Source organism: Hemiscyllium ocellatum, assembly GCF_020745735.1.
Source record: "Hemiscyllium ocellatum isolate sHemOce1 chromosome 27 unlocalized genomic scaffold, sHemOce1.pat.X.cur. SUPER_27_unloc_3, whole genome shotgun sequence".
In the NCBI taxonomy this organism is placed as follows: Eukaryota; Metazoa; Chordata; class Chondrichthyes; order Orectolobiformes; family Hemiscylliidae; genus Hemiscyllium; species Hemiscyllium ocellatum.
In genome coordinates this window covers 908,355-920,588 of record NW_026867498.1, presented here as the reverse complement: position 1 = coordinate 920,588, position 12,234 = coordinate 908,355, and the positions used below count along the sequence as shown (strand labels likewise).

The window sequence follows — 12,234 nt, the reverse complement described above, 5'->3', positions numbered from 1 at the left end:
TCTAACTGTCTTGACCTTTTCCCACTTCACCCCCACCCCCTTTTCTCTGCAGCTTCTGCACCCAGCCCCTGCCCTGAAGAAGGGTTACAACCGATTCGTCGACTTCTCCACTATCTGATGCCTCCTGCCTAACTATTTTGCCAATTGAGATACAGACCTGGATCAACGTTTCCGGAGTCTGTCCCTGCCGAATTCACTCTTTCCTTTCAGTTGCTGCAAGTCAACAATTGAACTACAGAATGAAAAAGAAATGGAAAAGGGGGCGAGATAAGAGAGTGCCGTACTCACAGATCTGGGACAGAGGAAGGAATGTGCAGTCTGGGTAAAGCTCAATCTTTATTCAGAGAGAGAGGATCAGGAGTCGCAGCTTGAGAAGTTCAGAGTCCAACTTCCGCATTCAGACAATGGGCTGCCTCTGATTGGCAGGAGGACCAGGCTCCTTCCGGTCCTCCAATGCTGCCTATTGGTCAATCAAAAGAAGGTCCCGCGCCTTTTTTGCGTACAGCAATGAGTATGCTCAGTGTTTTGCTGACACTGGTAAGCATGCGCACTGCGTTGCTGACACTGGCAAACATGCGCAGTATGCTCTATGGGGATGTTTGTGTTCCTGACAGATTTTAAGTGTCCAAATGCCAACGGGGTGAAAAGATAGAGCCACAATTTTTTTTCCCTGCGGCTCGATATTTTATTCCTTTTGCATTTTGTCTGGCTGCTCAACTTTTGTATGACGTTTCCCCTTGTTGTGGGGGCAAGGCACCGAGACCAGAAGTGGAGGGCATAGGTTTAGGGTGAGAGGGGAAAGATTTCTGAGGGTCCGAAGGGGCAATCCTTTCGCACAGAGGGTGGTATGTGTATGGAATGAGCTGCCAGAGGAAGTGGTGGAGGCTGGTACAATTACAGTATTTAAAATGCATCTGAATGCGGATATGGATAGGAAAGATTCAGAGGGGTAAGGGGCGACATGCTGACAAATGGATCACTAGATTAATTAGGACATCTGGTCAGCGTGGACCGCAGGGTCTGTTTCTGTGCTCTACAACTCTGAGTCTATCTTTAGATAGTATGGAAAATAAAGAGCATGAAAGCATGGGAAGGGTTAGAGCATGGAGACTACCGCCAATTTGTTGCAAAGGATAGTGGAAAGCTCTTATACCAATTAGCAGAGTAAGGTTGAGGCTGAAAGGTCACTATGGCAAGATGAGATAACATTCAGTAAAGTTAGCTGCAAATGTGTTGCTGGTCAAAGCACAGCAGGTCAGGCTGCATCTCAGGAATAGAGTAAAGTTAGCCTCACCTGCTAAGTATGATTGACAGGACGGGAACAATAAATATTTGGGACATGACATTAAATATCTAATTAATAATGAGTAGAGTCACCCTGCTTGAGACTATTGATAATAAATATCTAATCATGACATTAGGAAAATATTAAGTAGGGTCTGGAATGCAAGACCGTTGTTGCAAAAGCTGACATTAAATCTCCAACTGTGACATTAGAATAACATTAAGTAGAATGTAGGAAAAACTGTGAGGGCACAAATAAAGAGATAATGGGAACTAACATCACTGGTTATTGTGTAGCAAGCGTGAGGAACTTTTGATTAATATAGTTGGACATGCTAACAAACACACTGCTCAGCTGGAGAAAACACTGCCTCCTCTGTCCAGGAATAAACGCTGGAAAGGTTGTATTGTTCCTCGGGAGGAGGATGGTCCCTGGCTACACTCTGAAATCTATCAGCTAGTAAATGGGGCAGAACTATGGAATTTAATCTCCAGGCATTCTGCGAAATTTAATAAGAGAAGGAAGGAAGTAATAAATAGTAGATCACTACAGAGTGCTGAGGAACAAAGGGTCCTTGCTGTCCAAGTTCAGAAATCCCTGAAGGTATCAGTATAGGTCAAACTGATTAAACAGCCTGCAGGTTGTGCATTTTTTGCGAAAAATACAATGTATCTGCAAATATAATTCTGCAAATACAAATTCACCCCCATGGATGTACATGTTTATGTGTGTGAATGAGACAGAGTAAAGTCTATTGCGTGCTGTATATCCCGATGTCTACTTGATAACAGATGCTTTAATTCTGCTGGCATAAATATTGTTATAAATCATAGCTGTTATAAATCATAAGTCCCAGCTCGGACTACACTGTGTGTCTGGATGGTTGACAGGCTGGGGATTGTGGCTTGGGTCTGAATTGACTGAATGTTTTATTGTTCCAGAAGGTGTAGGGGTGGGGGGTCAAAGCTTCAGCAGAAATCCAGCAGAGCAGAACAGACCAATATCTTACTCTGTGGGTACAGGGACATCAGAGGACAGATAAATCAGGACCTGAATCCAAGCTAACACTAGACTTCCCTGTGATCAGTGCTTTGATGAGCAGCGCCAAGCCTCTACCTTCACCTCGCTTCCCATTTGACTATCACCTTGATATTCAGGATGCAATCCTTGTCATCCTGAAGCCATGCCTCTGTAAGGAGTCTCAGATCATAATTATTCTCTTCAATGTGTGCAGTCAATTTTGTTACAATGCACCACACATTCAGATACATCGTTTTTATTTTCACGTTTTGTGATCTTCAGAATCCGGTTTTGATTGCTGGTACATTTACTCACCTTGTCCCTTTCTATTGTTCTCTGATCATTTTCCACATCACTATATTGCTCACCGGCCTTGATTTGGATTGGCCATGCTAAATTGTCCATAATGTACAGGCATGTGAAGGTTAGATGGGGTAGCCATGGGAAATGCAGGGTTAGAGTTTCATAGTAAAAGAAGTAGTAGTTGGCCATTTGGCCCATCGAACCTGCTCCACCGTTCATTATGATCATGACTGATATATGCGTCATCTGAGATCCTCCTCCCTGCATTGTCCCAACTACCCTTAATTCCCATACCATGCAAATACCCATTCCACTGTGTTTTGAATATTCTTAATGAAGATGCCTCTACTGCTTCCTTGGGCAGGGAATTCCATAGATTGACTACTCTCTGGGAAAAGCAGTTCCTCCTTATCTCTGTCCTAAATCTACTCTCCTCAACTCAAGGCCTGGTCTCATCCTGGGTAGGGTAGGGCTTCATCCCCACAGTGCAATAAATTCCCACTTTCCACCAAACTCCCAGATGTACTCACTCACTCAGTTGCTGTCTCACAAACGAAATACTTCATTGTAACTTCTTTTGCTCCCAGTAAGGGCAACCCATCTTGGAAAGCTGCTCTGAAAGTCCAACCAGACTTCTGCATTCACCAGAGACAATTCCCGGATAACAGCACAGAAACAGACCCTCCAGCCAAACACGTCCATGCTGACCAAATATCCTAAATTAACCTTGTCTCATTTGCCCATATATCCCTCTAATCTCTTCCTATTCATGTACCCATCAAGATGGGTTTTAAATGTTGTACCTGTTCCAGCCTCCACCACTTCCTCTGGCAGTTCGTTCCATACATGCACCACCCTCTGTGTGAAAAGGTTGTCCCTCATGTCCCTTTCCCCACTCACCTAAAATCTATGCCACTTTGGTTCTGGACTCTCCTACCCTGGGGAAAGACCTTGCCCCTTATAAAGGTTAACCCTCAGCGTGCGATGTGCAGAAAGTGAGACCTGCAGATGCTGGAATCAGAGTCTAAAAGTGTGGGGCTGAAAAAGCACAGCAGAACAGGCAGTATCGGAGGAGTGGGAGAGTCGACATTTCAGGCCCGAGCCCTTCATCAGGAATGATGCATGGATGTACAAAGGGGCCTCAGCGTCCTTCTACACCAGTCATCAGACAGATGCACAAGCAATCAGCAAGGCAAGTGGTATATTCGGAAGATGAACTGGGATTAGCAGTGGGAATGTCATCCTGCAGTTAGGGGGTCATTGAATATATCCAAGGCTGAGTTCATCTGTTTTTTGAACAACAGCGTGTGGATTTTTATGTTGTGTGGATGAGGTTTTCTTTTTTGTTGACAGTGGTTAATGTGTTGGATGCAGGTTCAATAACCACGTTTAAAGTGGAAGGCAAGAAAGTTTTAAGACCACGACAGAACAGTTAGTTGGACAGCACAGAAACGGACCCTTCAGCCCTACTATTCCATGCTGACTATGTTTCAGTGCCACTTGCCAATGTTTGGCCCATATCCCCCCGCACCTTCCCTATTCATGTACTTATCCAAATGTCTTTTAAAGGTTGCATCTGTTCGTGCATCCACCACTTCCTCTGGACATTCATTCCATACATGAACCACTCTCTGTTTATGAAAACCTTTTCTGGATTCTGTCCCACTTCGTGGATTCATTTCCCTTTCCGTTCGGTTGGTGCAAGTCAAAAATTGAAGCCCAAAATGAAAAAAAAATGAAAAAGGAGTTGAGAAGAGAGCGGTGTACTGGCGGAGTAAGGAGGTTGCAGTCTGGAACAAACTCAATCTTCATTCAGAGAGGAGCAGCACCTTCCGAAGCTCGTGTTCCAACTTCTGCATTCAGACAACAGGAAGGCTCTGATTGGCAGGAGGACCTATATCCTTCCGGTCCTCCAGGGCTTCCAATTGGCCCACCAAAAGAAAGTCGCGATGCGTGCGGCGAGGAGCACGCGCAGTATGCTCTCTGGTGATGCTGCTGTTCCTGACAGAATTTGTGTCCAAGTGCCAAGAGAAGTAAAAAAAGGGGAGATCCACCCTTTCTTCCCCCCTGTGATATTTACCTTTCCTACACGCCCCATGACTTTATAAATCGAAATAAGGTCACCAGTCAACTTGTGGTCGTCGATAGGGCGACCAGAAGTGTACTCAGTACTCTACACGTGGTCTCACCAATATCCTGTACAACCTCAATGTGATGTCCCAACTCCTACACTGAACGGTGTGAACAATGAAGGCAAGTGTGCCAAACGCCTCCTTCACCACCCTGTCCAGCAATGATGCAACTTTCAAAGAACTATGTCCCCGATTTGGAGATGCCGGTGTTGGACTGGGGTGTACGAAGTTAAAAATCACACCACCATTGTCCCTCCCAGTCTTTCTCTCACCCCACCTCTGTCCAGCACCCCCAGTCTTTCTCTCACCCCACCCTCTGTCCCCCCCAGTCTTTCTCTCACCCACCCTCTGTCCCCCCCAGTCTTTCTCTCCTATTACCATGAAATTGGTTCCGACTGTTGTCGTGGATAAAATGCAGAGAACGACCAGGAGACGCAGAGAGTTCTTCAAGAAGTAGGTCGTTTATTTGCAAACAAAAAGACCGTGACACTCGAAAAGCAGATTCTCGAATGCCCACAAACCTCAGGGTCTGCAGTTTTAAAATATCTTTTTTTAATCATGTTTGTGTTAGCTTATCAGCATGTCCAACTATATTTATCAACGTACCTCAGTCTAGCTACACAATAAGCCAGTGATGTTAGTTCCCATTATCTCTTTAGTTGTACATTCTACTTCATGTTATTCCAATGTCTCGGTTAGAGATTTAATGTCAGCTTTTGCAACAACGGTCTTTCATTCTAGACCCTACTTAATATTTTCCTAATGTCATGATTAGATATTTATTGTCAGTAGTTTCAAGCAGACTGACTCTACTCACTAACAATTAGATATTTAATGTCATGTCCCAAATATTTATTGTCCCAATAATGATAGTTAGCAGATGAGGCTAACTTTACTAACTGTGTTATCTCATCTTGCCATAGTGACCTTTCAGCCTCAACCTTACTCTGCTAATTGGTGTAAGAGTGTTCCACTATCCTTTGCAACTGTAGTGGACAGCGAAGAGAGTTACCTCAGATTACAACAGGATCTGGACCAGATGGGCCAATGGGCTGAGAAGTGGCAGATGGAGTTTAATTCAGATAAATGCGAGGTGCTGCATTTTGGGAAAGCAAATCTTAGCAGGACTTATACACTTGATGGTGAGGTCCTAGGGAGTGTAGCTGAACAAAGAGACCTTGGAGTGCAGGTTCATAGCTCCTTGAAAGTGGAGTCACAGGTAGATAAGATAGTGAAGAAGACGATTGGTATGCTTTCCTTTATTGGTCAGAGTATTGAGTACAGTAGTTGGGAGGTCATGTTGCAGTTGTACAGGGCATTGCTTAGGCCACTGTTGGAATATTGCATGCAATTCTGGTCTCCTTCCTATCGGAAAGATGTTGTGAAATGTGAAAGGCTTCGGAAAAGATTTACAAGGATGTTGCCAGTGTTGGAGGATTTGAGATATAGGGACAGGCTGGGGCTGATTCACTGGTGCGTCAGAGGCTTGTGGCGGGGGGGGGTGACCTTATAGAGGTTTACAAAATTATGAGGGGCATGGATAGGATAAATAGGCAATGTCTTTTCCCTGGGGAGTCCAGAACCAGAGGGCATAGGTTTAGGGTGAGAGGGGAAAAATATTAAAGAGACCTCAGGGGCAACATTTTCATGCAGAGTGGTACATGTATGGAATGAGCTGCCAGAGGAAGTGGTGGAGGCTGGTACAATTGCAACATTTAAGAGGCATTTGGATGGGTATATGAATACGAAGGGGTTGGAGGGATATGGGCCGGGTGCTGGCAAGTGAGACTAGATTGGATGGGGATATCTGGTCGGCATGGATGGGTTGGACCAAAGGGTGTGTTTCCATGCTGTACATCTCTCTATGACTCTATGAACTGGAAATGGTCTCCATGCTCTAACACTTCCCATGCTTTCATGCTCTTTATTTTTAGATAGTATGGAAAATAGAGTCACAGAGCTGTAGAGCACAGAAACAAACCCTTCAGTCTACGTCGACCAGATGCCAGCATGTCGCCTCTTATCCCTCTGAATCTTTCCTATTCATATCCCCATCCAGATGATGTGATTGTACCAGCCCCCACCACATCTGACAGTTCATTCCAAACAATTGTGGCTCTATCTTTTCATCCCGTTGGCATTTGGACACTTAAAATCTGTCAGGAACACCATCCCCATAGAGCATACTGCGCATGTTTGCCAGTGTCAGCAACGCAGTGCGCATGCTTACCAGTGTCAGCAAAACACTGAGCATGCTCATCGCTGTACGCAAAAAAGGCGCGAAACCTTCTTTTGATGGACCAATACGCAACCTTGGAGGACCGGAAGGAGCCTGGTCCTTCTGTCAATCAGAGTCAGCCCATTGTCTGAATGCGGAAGTCGGACCATGAGCTTCTGAAGCTGCAGCTCCTGATCCTCTCTCTCTGAATAAAGATAGAGCTTTACCCAGACTGCACATTCCTTCCTCTGTCCCAGATCTGTGAGTACGGCACTATTTTGCTCCCATTCCATGTATTTTTCATTCTGGGGTTCAGTTGTTGACTTGCAGCAACTGAAAGAAAAGAGAGTGAATCCGGAAGGGGACAGACTCTGGAAACGCTGGTCCAGGTCTGTGTCTCAATTTGCAAAATAGACAGGAGGTGGAGAAGTCGCCGTTTCAGGTGTAACCCTTCCTCGGGGCTGGGGCTGGGACTGGCTGGAGAAGCTGCAGATGAAGGGGGTGGGAGTGAAATGGAGATGGGTCAAGACAGGTAGAGGCTACGACCTGGTTGGTCAATGGGAGGAATGCATGGGGTTGCTGGCAAAGAACAAGGAGGGAGGTTTTTTTGAAATTGGAAAACTCAACGTTGAGTCCTTCAGGCTGTAGGCTGCCTGGAAGATGAGGTGTGGTCCCTTCAATTTGCAGTTAGGTTCGTTGTGGCAATGGAGGAGGCCAAAGATGGTCATGTCAGAAAAGGGAATTGTAATGGGTGGTGACTGGGAGGTCTGGTCGGCTCTGTGGACCCAGCTGTGATGCTCAGTGAACCGTTCCCCAAGTTTGCGCTCGCTCTCCCCGATATAGAGAGGACCACAATTGGCAAACACAGGACCACGATATGAAATTATAGCTTTGGCTGTGGCAAAGAAAAACAGAAAGGAGGTGCATTGTTTAAATGGAGATGTATTTGAATGTGGAGAAAGTGAGAACTGCAGATGCTGGAGATCAGGCTCAAACATTGTGGTACTGGAAGAGCACGGTAGGTCAGGCAGCATCTCAGGAGCAGGAGTGTTGACGTTTTGGGCACGAGCCCTTCATCTAGACTGATGTGTGGATGGGCAAAGAGGCCTCAGTGTCCTCCTACTCCAGTCACTGCCAGTTGTCAGACAGATGTAGGAAGCAATTGGCAAGGCACGTGTTATATTAGCAAGAGGAATTGAGTTCACAAGTGGGATGTCTTCCTGCAGTTAGGGTGTCATTGAGTATATTCAAGGCTGAGGTCATCTGATTTTTGAACAAAGAAGTGGATGTTTGTGGGGGAAGGCGAGAACATGGTTTAAGACCAGTATAGAATGGTTCCAGAGTCATACAGCACAGAAACAGACCCTTTAGTCCAACCTGTCATAGAGATATACAACATGGAAACAGACCCTTTGGTCCAACTCATCCAACTCAACCAACAATCTGGTCCCACCTGTCAGCACCTGGCGCACATCCCTCAAAATCCTTCCCATTCATGTACCCATCCAGATGCCTTTTAAATATTGCAATTGTACTAACCTCCACCTCCGACAGCTCATTCCAAACATGTCCCACCCTCAGTGTGAAAAGGTTGCTCCTCAGATTTCTTCTGTATCTTTCTCCCCTCACTCTAAACCTATGCCCTCTAGTTCTGGACCCACCCCCTCCTGGGAAAAGACCTTGGCTCTTTATCCTATTCATGCCCTTCATAATTTTGTAAACCTCTATAAGGTTACTCCTTAGTCTCCAATACTCCAGGGAAAACAGCCCTAGCCTCCAAATAGAACAAATCCTCCAACCCTGGCAACATCCTTGTAAATTTTTCTGAACCCTTTCAAGTTTCACAACATCTTACTGATAGTAAGGAAACCAGAATTGCACACAATATTCCAAATGTGGCCTAACCAATGTCCTGTACAGCCACAACATAACTTCCCAAATCCTAAACTCAGAGGATTGGGAGAGTTTTCAAAACCTACAAAAGACAACTGGGAAAGAATGGAGGACAAACGAAACCTTCAAGGGTCAGCTTGGAGGCATCAAGGTCTCAGGACAGGGGGTGGGGATGATCCCAGCTATGGGCCACATGCCAGCAAATGGGACTAGATTAATTTAGGATATCTGGTCAGTACAATTGTGTTGGACAGAAGGGTCTGTTTCTGTGCTGTGTATCTCTATGACTCTGGCATTTGCCAGAGTCAGGAGGTTCATTTTCTCTCTACTTTCAATGTTAATGCCTTGACGTCTCATTTTGCTCCCACCTTCCTGGGGTCGTTAACCATTTTGTGTCTGGTCCTTCCTCAAGAAGCTGCGTGGCAGGTTCACCCTGAATTGACACTTTCTTTTTGCTTCCCAAAATCAGACCTGCTCACTCTCAGCAGTATCCCAGTGTTGTGAAAGATATTAGCTTTCAGGTGGAGGTATCCAAAGTTCAGAGAGACGGCAGTCTTGATGTTTTTGCTTTTCTGTCCCTGTAAGATCCTGAATCAGCACCTTCAGGAGAATTAGTTCGAGCCGAGTGAGAACAGAGGGGGAGAGAGAGTGGGATGGTGCTTTCAATTTTGTGGAATAACAAAAGAAAAGAATATTCCACAGAAAGTAGAATTGCTTGTTCTGAATTTCTACCCTGCACTAATGACCTTTGTAATCTCTTTTTACAGAGCACAGTAGCGCCTCGACATACGAACAAACCCGTTCATGTACAAATCGGTTTACGAACAGGAGCGTACGTAAAATTTTGCTTCAACGTACGTACGAAATTGAAGGTACGAACACAAAAGCTCTCGGGCCCCGCGTGATCTCATTCAGTTCGTCTTTGGCGTGTGCGCTGTGAACAGCCATCCAACCATTCTTACGCTATCCGAACAATGGGAAAAGTTAATTCAGTTCGCGAACTTTTCGGATTAAGTTCATAAGTCGAGGCGCTACTGTATTTGAAAATCTGAAGGCGGAAGTTTCAACATCAACAGATGAAGGGCTTAAGCCCGAAACGTTGACTCTCCTACTTCTCGGATGCAGCCTCACCTGCTGTGCTTTTCCAGCGCCACACTTTTCAATACTGACTCTCCAGTGTCTGCAGTCCTCACTTTGACGTCAATGTCTGACAGTCACTCAATCCATCGGGACCGCAACGGTTTTCATCGATGATTCTGTGAGAAGGAGCAAAGCTTTTTGGTTCCTGTCTAAGTACGTTTTCAGCATCAGCGGGACTGGATGAGAGACCCTACCATTGCAGTGCACTGAGTGTGGAGCCTAAAATAACTATACAGCCTGGAAAGAGGAATTCACAGCAGGGAGTGGCTCCACACTTCGGCCATGGAGAAACGCGAGGAATCCCACCTCTTGGAGAAACCATGGAAGTGTGGTGACTGCGGGAAAGGCTTCCGTTTTCCATCTTCCCTGGAGATTCATCGGCGTAGTCACACCGGGCAGAGGCCATTCACCTGCCCAGTCTGTGGGGAGGCCTTCAGATATTCCTCCACCCTGCTGACCCACCAGCGGATCCACACGCGGGAGATGCCCTACAGCTGCCCCGAGTGCGGGAAGGCCTTTACCCAGGTCTCTGGACTGCAAAACCACCAGTGGGTCCACACAGGGGAGAGGTCCTTCAGCTGTCCCGAGTGCATGAAGGGCTTCAGCAATTCCTCCTCTCTGCTGAGGCACCAGCGGGTCCACACGGGGGAGAGGCCCTTCAGCTGCCCTAAGTGCGGAAAAGCCTTCAGGGATTCCTCCTCTCTGCTGAGGCACCAGCGGGCCCACACTGGGGAGAGGCCCTTCAGCTGCCCCGAGTGCAGGAAGGCCTTTATCCAGGTCTCTGGACTGCTAAACCACCAGTGTGTCCACACAGGGGAGAGGCCGTTCAGGTGCCCAGACTGCAGGAAGGCCTTCAGCAATTCCTCCTCTCTGCTGAGGCACCAGCGGATCCACACGGGGGGAGAGGCCCTACAGCTGCCCCGAGTGCAGGAAGGCCTTCAGCAATTCCTCTGCCCTGCTGAGCCACCAGCGGGTCCACACGGGGGAGAGGCCCTTCAGCTGCCCCGAGTGCGGGAAGGCCTTCAGCAATTCCCCCAACCTGCTGAGGCACCAGCGGGTCCACACAGGGGAGAGGCCCTTCAGCTGCCCCGAGTGCAGGAAGGCCTTCAGCAATTCCTCCGCCCTGCTGAACCACCAGCGGGTCCACACCGGAGAGAGGCCCTTCAGCTGCCCCGAGTGCAGGAAGGCCTTCAGCAATTCCTCCGCCCTGCTGACTCACCGGAGGGTCCACACGGGGGAGAGGCCCTTCAGCTGTCCTGAGTGCGGGAAGGCCTTTACCCGCTCCTCCCACCTGCTGAGGCACCAGCGGGTCCACACGGGGGAGAGGCCCTTCAGCTGCCCCGAGTGCGGGAAGGCCTTCAGCAATTCCTCCGACAGGCTGACCCACCAGCGGGTCCACACTGGCGAGAGGCCATTCCCCTGCCCCAAGTGTGGGAAGGCCTTCATCAGCTCCTCCCACCTCCGGAGGCACCAGCGAGTTCACATTCCATCGCAGGGGGATTGAAGGAGTGAAGGCTGAAAGTCCAGTGAATAATGACAATCAGCCCAGCTCCCGGGACACCCGGGTTTGAATCCCGCTGCAGCAGATGGCGCTATACAGGGTATGGGTTGAAATTGCTCAGTGAGGCAATGCTTCCTCCGGGTTACGGCTATACCAAGGATCCAATTAGAAAGGGACATCTCGGTGCTGACCAATAGTGAAGACAGTGAGGTTGGGTGGGTGTATAAGCGTGAGTGAGTGTGCTTTGATCTTGAGCTGTTTAAAAAGCAGCTACTTTTTCTCTGCCTTTTTGCTGAGGGGGATTTGAAGCTTTAACAAAGTTGGGTCACAATAAAGGTGAAGTGAACTTAACGCCGAGCTCAGACTCTCATTGAAGGCTTTGAGCTCCAAGAGGTTTTGGTTTTAAAGCTACTCATTCCTTTCAGCCTCCTGCACTAAGCTTCCCATGTCGCTTATCAGTTGGATCAGTGAATGAGCAGCCAGTATCGTTAGAAATTGTAAATGTTTCAGGAGTGCAGAATGTGAGAATTCTATTCGAGAGGGTTGAGTAAAGATTTACCAGGATGTTGCCAAGACTGGAGGGAGGGTTTGAGTTATCAGGAGAAGCTGGGACTTTATTCACTGGAGCACAGGAAATTGAGGGGTGCCATCATTGAGATTGATAAAATCATGGGGAGTGGAGGTAAGGGCTCTTCCTTAGCGTAGGGGAGCTCAAGACTAGGGGGCACATTTCTTTAAAGTG

At 47.3% G+C, this 12,234-nt stretch overlaps 2 protein-coding genes and 1 pseudogene across 2 annotated transcripts in view; all 3 read left to right on the top strand.

Annotated features, from left to right (window-relative positions):
- Positions 1–12,234, top strand: part of LOC132808041 (zinc finger protein 664-like) — a 156,238-nt gene that overhangs the window by 14,483 nt on the left and 129,521 nt on the right. The gene's annotated exons all lie outside the window — the stretch shown is intronic.
- The window catches only part of LOC132808032 (zinc finger protein 239-like), a 134,362-nt gene that overhangs the window by 29,568 nt on the left and 92,560 nt on the right, over positions 1–12,234 (top strand). The window lies entirely within an intron of this gene.
- LOC132808048 (zinc finger protein 91-like) overlaps positions 7,121–12,234 on the top strand; it is a 61,589-nt pseudogene continuing 56,475 nt past the window's right edge.